Source organism: Peromyscus eremicus, chromosome 7 (genome assembly GCF_949786415.1).
Source record: "Peromyscus eremicus chromosome 7, PerEre_H2_v1, whole genome shotgun sequence".
Taxonomy (NCBI): domain Eukaryota; kingdom Metazoa; phylum Chordata; class Mammalia; order Rodentia; family Cricetidae; genus Peromyscus; species Peromyscus eremicus.
The window spans coordinates 114002746-114011597 of NC_081422.1; positions in this window are offsets into that span (position 1 = coordinate 114002746).

The following is an 8852-nucleotide window of genomic DNA, read 5'->3' on the forward strand; positions in this document are numbered from 1 at the left end:
TGCTTTAGAGCCCCGTATGGTTGGATTATAGGTTGGCTGCCATGCCTGGCAGTCACAACCCCTCTTCCTCCTCCTCCTCTCCTCTTCTCTCCAGACCCACATCATCTGTGGCAGCTGCCATGTTTGTGATACCCCCAAATGAAAGCATTGGTGAGGGGTCAGGTCAGATGATTTACCTAGCAAGGGGACTAACTGGCTACGGCTCACTAACACCTTAGCAGAGAGGTGAATCCAGGTTGACTGGTCACTAAATCCCTCCAAGGGACTGCAGTAAACGGTTGGTTCAGCCGGCTGACTTCTGATACACAGAGAACATAGGGAGCCCAGGACGTTGATTTATACAGGAGAGGCAGTCCTTCATGGAAAGTCAGGCGATGGCATTTTGAGTGGTTGGAGTCCAAGCTGGAGTGGAAAGGATGAGAATAAACTCCATCCCAGACACAGGTTTGTTTGGACCCAGCCTCGCTCATCATATTTAGCAAACTCAGAGACATCAGCCAAGGTGTCTCCACAGACTGTGCTCTCCCACCCTGGACAGGACCAGCTCCCCAGTGTCCCGTGGCTCTCACGCTCCCTCTGAGCCCCACCCGGCACACTCATTTTCTTTTCTCTGATCTCAGAGGTCCTAAGGCAGTGCACCAGAACAGATATTTAACCACTGCATTGTTTATTTCCTTTATTGACCTGATTGACTATTTCAAGTCGGGGGCGTAGGAGGCACATTAACAGGGAAGAACTTACAGTCCATCGGAGCAGCTAGGGCAGACCTTTGAAAAGGGTTAAAGAGCCGACATGCTTTCAGATAGGATGCTGTTCCTGAGGTATTGTGTGGAGAGGTCAAACAATTTAGACAAAGGACTTTTTGGATCTACAATAACTCTTTTGAATAGGTCTTTTGCAGAAACCAGAGAATAACTTGGTTTTAGAAATGAATGGGCTTAGTTTTCAGAATCTTTAATGTCAGGATCCTAAGATTATGGAGCTGCCACTGAAAGACACTGTCACTCTGTGAAATCGGATCCACAGCCCAGAGAAATCAGGCCACAAAATTAAAAAGTACCTTTTTGTAACTTCAATTTCCACTGTTCGTTATTACTATTGAAGATAATTTACTTTTGCACATTGATCTTATATATTGTGATTTTACTTATTCTAGCTTTTTTTTTTGGGTAGAGTCTGGATTTTATACATCATAATCATGTCCTTCAGTACAGACAGTTGTGCATTTTTAATTTTTTTTTGAGACAAGTTTTCTTTGTGTAGTCCTGTTCTAGAACTCATTCTGTAGACAAGGCTGGCCTCAAACTCACTGAGAACTGCCTGGCTCTGCCTCCCAAGTGCTGGGATTAAAGGCGTGCACCACCACTGCCCAGTGCATTTTTTGTTTCAATCTGTATACCTAGGTGTGTATGCTTTGACCTGCTATCTGTGCTGAAAACATATTTTGAGGTATGGCTTGGTGTCTTCAAGGTTTATTGTCAAGAATGGCCCCAGACATGCTTTGGATTACTGACAGAAGTTCTAATCCCTGCTAGACTTTCTGCGGCAGCAATTGCCAATCATTAGATACTGACATCACCCTGGTGTTCAATGAGAGACATGCACTGGAGTACTTAGACTCAGTTTATGTGATAAATTCAACTCTGAGATGCATTTAGAGGCAGCCTGTTCTTGGAGGGAGCCCACACTGCTGTGCAGACCTTCCGTGAGTGGATTTAGGGCATATCCTTCCGTGAGTGGATTTAGGGCACGTGCTTCCCCAATCCCCACGGTCCTGAGCTGTTTGTTTCTTCTGCTCTGCTCTGTGGGAAATCTTTGTAGCTTTAAACTTTGAAAGCTACAGCAGAGCGAGATGGGGGTGTTTTACATGAGGATTGACTCTTGTGGGCCACCACCCTCTAATCTTACAAATGATGTGTCCGGGATCTCCTGGAGGCAGAGCATTCCTCTTTTGAATCTAGGGAGTTGCCAGTATCATCAGTGGTGAGGAGCCCTGGCACAGCCCTTTGTCTCATGACCCCTCACACTTCCTGCTGAGCAGACATCTGTCTTCTGCTGGGCTCTCTTGACACACCTACCCTCATGCATGGATTTGTTTACCTCTGTGTATCCCTTGCAGGACTTGTGTGTAGTCAGGCTCAGGCAATCTTACACTCTTCTCTCCAGAGCCTAGCTCAGGGTTTGGCTGACGTTAGTGACTGAGACCAAATGATGTACCTCACAGTCTGACACAGCTCAAGGTGAAGGACTTCAGCATCAGATTTGAGTCCAAGCTTTTAGATAAACTTGCGACCAGTGCATGTCTGGGGCCACATACTTGTAATCGATTTATTAAATGTTGCTTATCTTTTTCAACATAGTTCATTCCTATCAAATTAGGGACACACCAACCTGGTCAGAATTTTATAACAGAGTTCATATACTCTACACATATGTGCACATATTTACATCAAAGTCCGTGGTATCAGTTACTGTTTTCATTGCTGTGATGAGATAACTGGGAAAGCGACGTTAAGAAGGTTCATTTTGACTCACAGTTTGAAGGGACATAGTCCATTGTGTGTCAAGGTATGGTGCCAAGAGCATGAGGTGGCTGGTCACATTGCATCGTCAGTCAGGAAGCAGAGAGAGATGAAAGCTGGTGCTCAGCTCACTTTCTCCTTCACATTCAGTCCCAGGGCCCCAGCCCATGAGCCCCCCACATTCAGGCTGAGCCTTCTCATTTAAACCTTTGTGGGAACACCTCCCTGGACACAGAGGTGCATTTCCTTGGCTTCTCTTAAATCCAGGCAAGTTGACAGCGAAGCTCAGTCATCACAAGTTGTAAAATGTTTTTGTTTCTGTTCTAGGAGCGGAATGCACTGTCACTGCTATTGTGTTCTGTGTTGCAAATTTGCTTACAATGAGTAGTCAGAAAACCAATTATTATGCATAGAGACAGGAGGACTTAAAAAAATATATATTTCCTAGGCTCAATCCAGAAAAAAAAATTGTGTCCATTTTGACGAGAGACTACAAGAGTTGAGAAACCAGAGAGAGGGCTTCTAAAGCTGGATTTCTGAGGAGAAAAATAAAGTCATAAGCTTTTACTCAGGGTTCAGTGGTTAAATGCCCTTCTTGCTCTTGGAGGACCTGAGTACAGTTCCCAGCATCCCACATGGGGGCTCAAAACTATAACTTCAGTTCCAGTGCCCTCTGCTGGCATCTGTGGGAACTGCATGAATGTGGTATACACACACACACACACACACACACACACACACACACACACACACCCCAAAATAAAAATAAATACATCCTTTAGAAAGGTCCATGAAGTCACAGTTGTATTAAAGACTGTATAGGAAGTACACATTACCACTTACCAGTTTGTGAAACTTTCTTTTTCTCTTTGTAAATCAGATTGAAAAGGAGGAGCAGGTCAACCCCAAGAAAAAAGTGACAGAGAAGGGATTTCCTGTGAATGGACGGCCTCCGCCTGTGGACTTACTGCTTCACAACCCATCTGCCCTCAGACAAGTTACCTGGCCTCAAGTATGATGCAGGGTCAGACACCTGCTGATTCAACAGCTACAGATACCCTCAGTCCTCACGGTGTGGGAGCCTCAGGGCAGCCTGCCTGGAGGTGAGGAGGGCCTCTTTGTACCACACTCCAGTCACTGAGTCCTGAAAGGACCCCTTGGGCTCCAGAGCTCAGGAAAGGGGTCTTTTGGTTTCATCTGCAATCCTTTTCTCTCTGGCAGTGCATGGGCCTCCAGGGTCTTTGGCAAAGGTCTGCAGAGCAAATCCACACATATTCCTCCTGCTTTCTATTCCCTCTACCCCTGCATCTGGTGGCTGAACCTGCCTCTTGATCCTTAAACCTTTCTCTTCCTACTTCTCTGCCTGGGCCCCTCTTCTTCCCATGCCATTTGCTCCCTGTTTAGAGAACCCCCTTTCTCAGCAGCTAGAGCCAGAGTGGACGCTGGTGAAGGTCTGTGTGATTTTCAGAGTGAGATACTAATTGTTGTATGATCCTTAAGTGCTGAGATGTTCCTAGACAAAAGGAGTTGTGTTTAATTCCCATGTCAGATGTAGCTAACTCGTACAAGAAACAGAAAAGATTAGCATCAGCAGCCTCTGTCCCCTCCGCAGGCCTGTCTCCAGCCTCACACAGGGCTTTGAGAGCATCAACTCCTGGCCCTGTCTGGGTGAGAACAACCCCTTTAAAGCACTGCTTTTGAAATCTTGTCACCTGTACAGTTAACACTCATCCGGATAGTTCTGTATCATGGCTCTGTCACCTGTACAGTTAGCGCTCACCTGGATAGTTCTGTGTCTTCTCCATGGCTCTGTCACCTGTGCAGACTCACTAGCACAGCTCCAACCGCTTTCAAATTATAGAACTTGGAAAGATCATATGGCGTCAGCCCTGTTGTCCCATCCCGTTTCCCCCTGTGAGGGATCCTGGACCTGATTAGATGTCCCTAGGCACTTGCGTAGGTCTAGAAAGAGAGTTGGGAAAGTTTCTGTTTCCCAATCAAAATTCCCCCAATTCCTGGGGAGATAGGAGGCCTGGTGCCCTAGGGCTTTCCTTGGCTGGCCCTCCGTATCTATGCCTGTGGTAAAGAGAGATCAAGAGAATGGGAAAGGAACTTGATGAGTAAAGTGCATGTGTGTTGGGGAGTAGGGGGCTAGTAATCCAAGACTTCTTGCGTACAAGGCCGTTCCTGGATGAGAGGCTCCGGGCTCAACTGTATAGGCTGATAAGGCTGGCAGTTAACTTTCCATCTCTTTGCTCTGGTTTGTCCCCAAGATCTGTAGCCTCAGACTTCTGGGAAAGAATGATCCTGAGTGTGGGTTCTTGTTCTGGACCCTTAACCCCATCCTCACTTGCTGTGAGGACAGAGACTGGGCCAGATGGAAGAGCCTTGGACCCTAGCGGACAGGTGCGCACGGGGATTAGCTGGGGGAGAACATTTGCCAGCTCTCCTTATCTTGCCCAAGTGTAAATACTAGAGGGCTCCTCTAAGTCCCAAGTTAATTCTTGTCTCCCTGAAGACCTCAACCACAGAAGCTCACCATGAAAGTCCACACTGGTACATACACCACTTCAGAGCCCCGGCCTAAACTCAGGGTTCTACTGCGTTCCCATCAGAGGCCATGTAGGCGCTCCGTTTGGGCCACTTTCCCTACTCAGGCCAGACTGGTGGGGGTGGAAGGAGAGGAATTGGAGATCCGTCTCTATTCAGGCTCCCTCTGGGTCTGCCCCAGAAACAATTTCAGTGTTCTAAGCCCAAACTTAGGTAAGTTATAGACTCCAAACGCTAGAACCAGAGAGAGACAGCTACAGACAGTAGATGTTCACCCTTGTTACTCCTTGCCCCTCCCAATACTTTTCCAGTTAGGAGGAAGGAGGCCCTGTCTCTACTCATGAGGAAGCCAGGCTCAGGGCATGGCGGATGGCTCAGTGGTTAGAAATGCTTGCCATGCAAACAGGAGGACTGGAGTTTAGATCCCATGACCCACACAGATGCCGGGTGGCCTGGCAACACACCTCTAAATCCAGCTTCAGGAGGTGGACACAGGAGATCCCCAGGGCAACTACCTAGCAAGACTAGCCATATCAGTGAGCTCTGGGATTGATTAAGAAACCCTGCCTCAGTGAATATGGTAGCAGATAGAGGGTGACTCCCCACATCAGCCTCAGGGACTCCAGGCACACGCACCTCTGTGCATGCGTGCCCACACACATATAAACACAAGCACATGCACAGCACACATACACATGAAAATGGAAAAAGAAAAAGAAAATGAAAGAGAACCAGACTCATGGTCCTTCCAGGATGGACCAATCCTGCCCATGATTCAGAAGCCCATTCCCTACCCAGCAAGACCACATGGTTTCTTCTTTCTGTCTCTCCTGTGTACGTGTGAACAAATGAGGCATCTGTCCTCGGTGTTTGTGCTTATCATGGGGCAGTGTGCTTGCTCCCCAGAGCCTCTCAGGCTCTGGCCCACAGTTCCCGAGCACATATGCCCTCAGCTCAAATATCATCTCAGAGATTCTTCCACGGCACCTGACTCTGTAATGCTAATTTTGGTTGTAGTCTTCTGGAATCATCCTGCTCACTTATTTATTGTTTCATTCTTGCACAATGCCTTGGCTAATGCAAATCCCATGATTGCCAGGACTGATTTATGCTGTCTTCAGTTATCTGGCACTAATAAGAATTCAATAAATACTTGTTGACTGAAAGAATGTTTATTTGTTTTTAAAAAACAGTTTTAAAAATAATTTCCAAAAGTATGAGTCCTTTTGAGGAATCTGAGACATCTATGGTAGTTCACAAGGAATTACTGGTGACCTTTGCATGGCCCCTCTGTGTAGAGAAAATGGGAAATGAAGAGTAAGAATTCATGAATGTAAACACAATGCCCTCAGCTTGACCTTGAAGGAAGTCGAGGACTAGCAGGGTGTGGGTTGTTAACTCAGGAGCTGTTTGAGTATATTGAAATGCTCATGGGGGCAGTGGGGGCGCACACCTTTAATCCCAGCACTCTGGAGGTAGAGGCAGGTGGGTCTCTGAAAGTTCGAGGCCAGCCTGGGCTACAGAGTGAGTTCCAGGACAGCCAGGGCTGTTACACAGAGGAACCCTGTCTTGAAAAACCATAACCTTGCCCCCCCCCAAAAAAAACCAAAACCAAAACCAAAAAAAAAACAAAAAAGAAATGCTCTTGGGTAAGAGTTGGCAGAGTGTGTGACAAAGAGGCATGGGACAATTAGCTGATGGAGCTGAGAACCTAGGAGGTGGGAAGGGAGCTTTGGGACACCAGTGAGGGGAATGTCCATGAATAAAGGGGCCTTTTAACTGGAAAGGGAAAGAGGAGAGGAGAATTGCAGATTACAGTGAGTTCTTGAATTCATTGGTGGGGGTTGGGTGGCCCTTGTCTAAAGTGTTGCTTTCCTGTGTGTCTTATGTAGGACACAAGGCAGCTAGTTCACACAGGGTGGTGGTGGTGGTGGTGGTGGTGATGGTGGTGTGGTGGTAGTGGTGAGAAGTAGTGATGTGAGGTGGTGGTGTGGTGGTGGTGGTGGTGGTGGTGGTGATGGTGGTGGTGATGGTGGTGTGGTGGTGTGGTGTGGTGGTGGTATGGTGTGGTGATGGTGGTGTGGTGTAGTAGTGGTGGTGTGGTGTTGTGTGGTGTGGTGGTGTGGTGTGGTGTGGTGGTGTGGTGGTGTGGTGTGGTGGTGTGGTGTGGTGGTGTCAAGGACAGGTTAGGGACAGGAGAAACGACAGCAGAGGGGAGGACTACGGAGAACTGATTCCAAATCACCTCTGTGAAGCCTATCCTAATCTCTCCCCTCATTTTTGAATGAATTTAATGTTTTTTTTTTGTTTGGTTTTTTTTTTTTTTTTTGGTTTTTCGAGACAGGGTTTCTCTGTGTAGCTTTGCGCCTTTCCTGGATCTCGCTCTGTAGACCAGGCTGGCCTTGAACTCACAAAGATCCACCTGCCTCTGCCTCCCGAGTGCTGGGATTAAAGGCGTGCGCCACCACCGCCCGGCTTAATGTTTTATTTTTAAAAATGATTTATTTATTTGGTGTTTGTTCACCTGCCAAGAGGTCAGAGGACAACTTGAGGGAGTCAATCCTCTCCTCTCGTGAAGGTTCTGGGGCCACAAGGCCACGTAAGATGCTGTTTATCCCACAGTTCATTTCATCACCTCCCCAAGTCTCTGTGAAAATGAAAGACACCTTTCCTGCACGTTTATCCCCCAGCAAAGCTTGGGAAGTGGCCAAGGCAGCTGCTTTTTTGATGGCTTAAGCCTCTATGGAGACAACGATGATGTAGGAGGGTCACAGAGTGACTTTTTCATGCAGGGAAAGTGGTGGGCGGCTTGTTTAGCCCAGGGCAGTATTCTTAAATGACTAAAAACAAAATCAGGCTTGTGTGTATGATTTTATTCATAAATATGTAATTCATTTCGTCTCAAGATGTCAGGCTCTTATTTAAAGTCTTTCAGGGGTGAGCCAATTTCTATTTTCACTCAGTTTACAGGAGCTCGTCTGTCTTGGAACCAACCTAGAGCCTAAACACTGTTATACTATATCTAAAAGACAGAATAGAAGCGTCCACCCTCAAGTTCATAGCAAGTTCTACTCACTACCATGTCATTGGTCAATGGGGCCCATGTTGGCTAATAAAACAATAATTTAAATGTACCGATGACTGTCAGCTTGACATGGCAGAGTCTCCAGGATCAGATTGGGCTGCGGGCATGTCTGTGGGGAATTCCTTAATGAAAGTGGCGGGCACCATTCCTGGATTTGGGGCTCTGGATGCTATCAGAGTGGAGAAAGCTGGCTGAGCACTAAGCATGCCTGCATTCATTTCTCTCTGCTCCTGACTGGGTATGTGGTATGACCAGCTGTCTCCAGCTCCTGCAGTAATGGACTATAGCCTGGAATTGTGAGCAAAATAAACCTTTTCTCCCCTAAGGTTTTCTCCTTCCTTCCTTCCTCCTTCTTTCTTTCCTCTCTCTCTCTTTCCTTCCTTTCTTTTTTCTTTCCTCTCTCCCTCCCCCTCCTTCCTTTCTTTCTTTCTTTCTTTCTTTCTTTCTTTCTTTCTTTCTTTCTTTCTTTCTTCTTCCTTCCTTCCTTCCTTTCTTTTTCTTTCTTTCTTTCTTTCTTTCTTTCTTTCTTTCTTTCTTTCTTTCTTTCTTTCTTTCTTTCTTTCTTCAATCAAGATATGTTATCCCATCAAGGGAAATGAAGCTGGGATGCAGCAGGACTTTGCACAGGCCTTTAACCCATCACTTTCTTGACTGGGAGAAGGAGACTGGTGACAACTGTCTTGCCTGTCCCACAG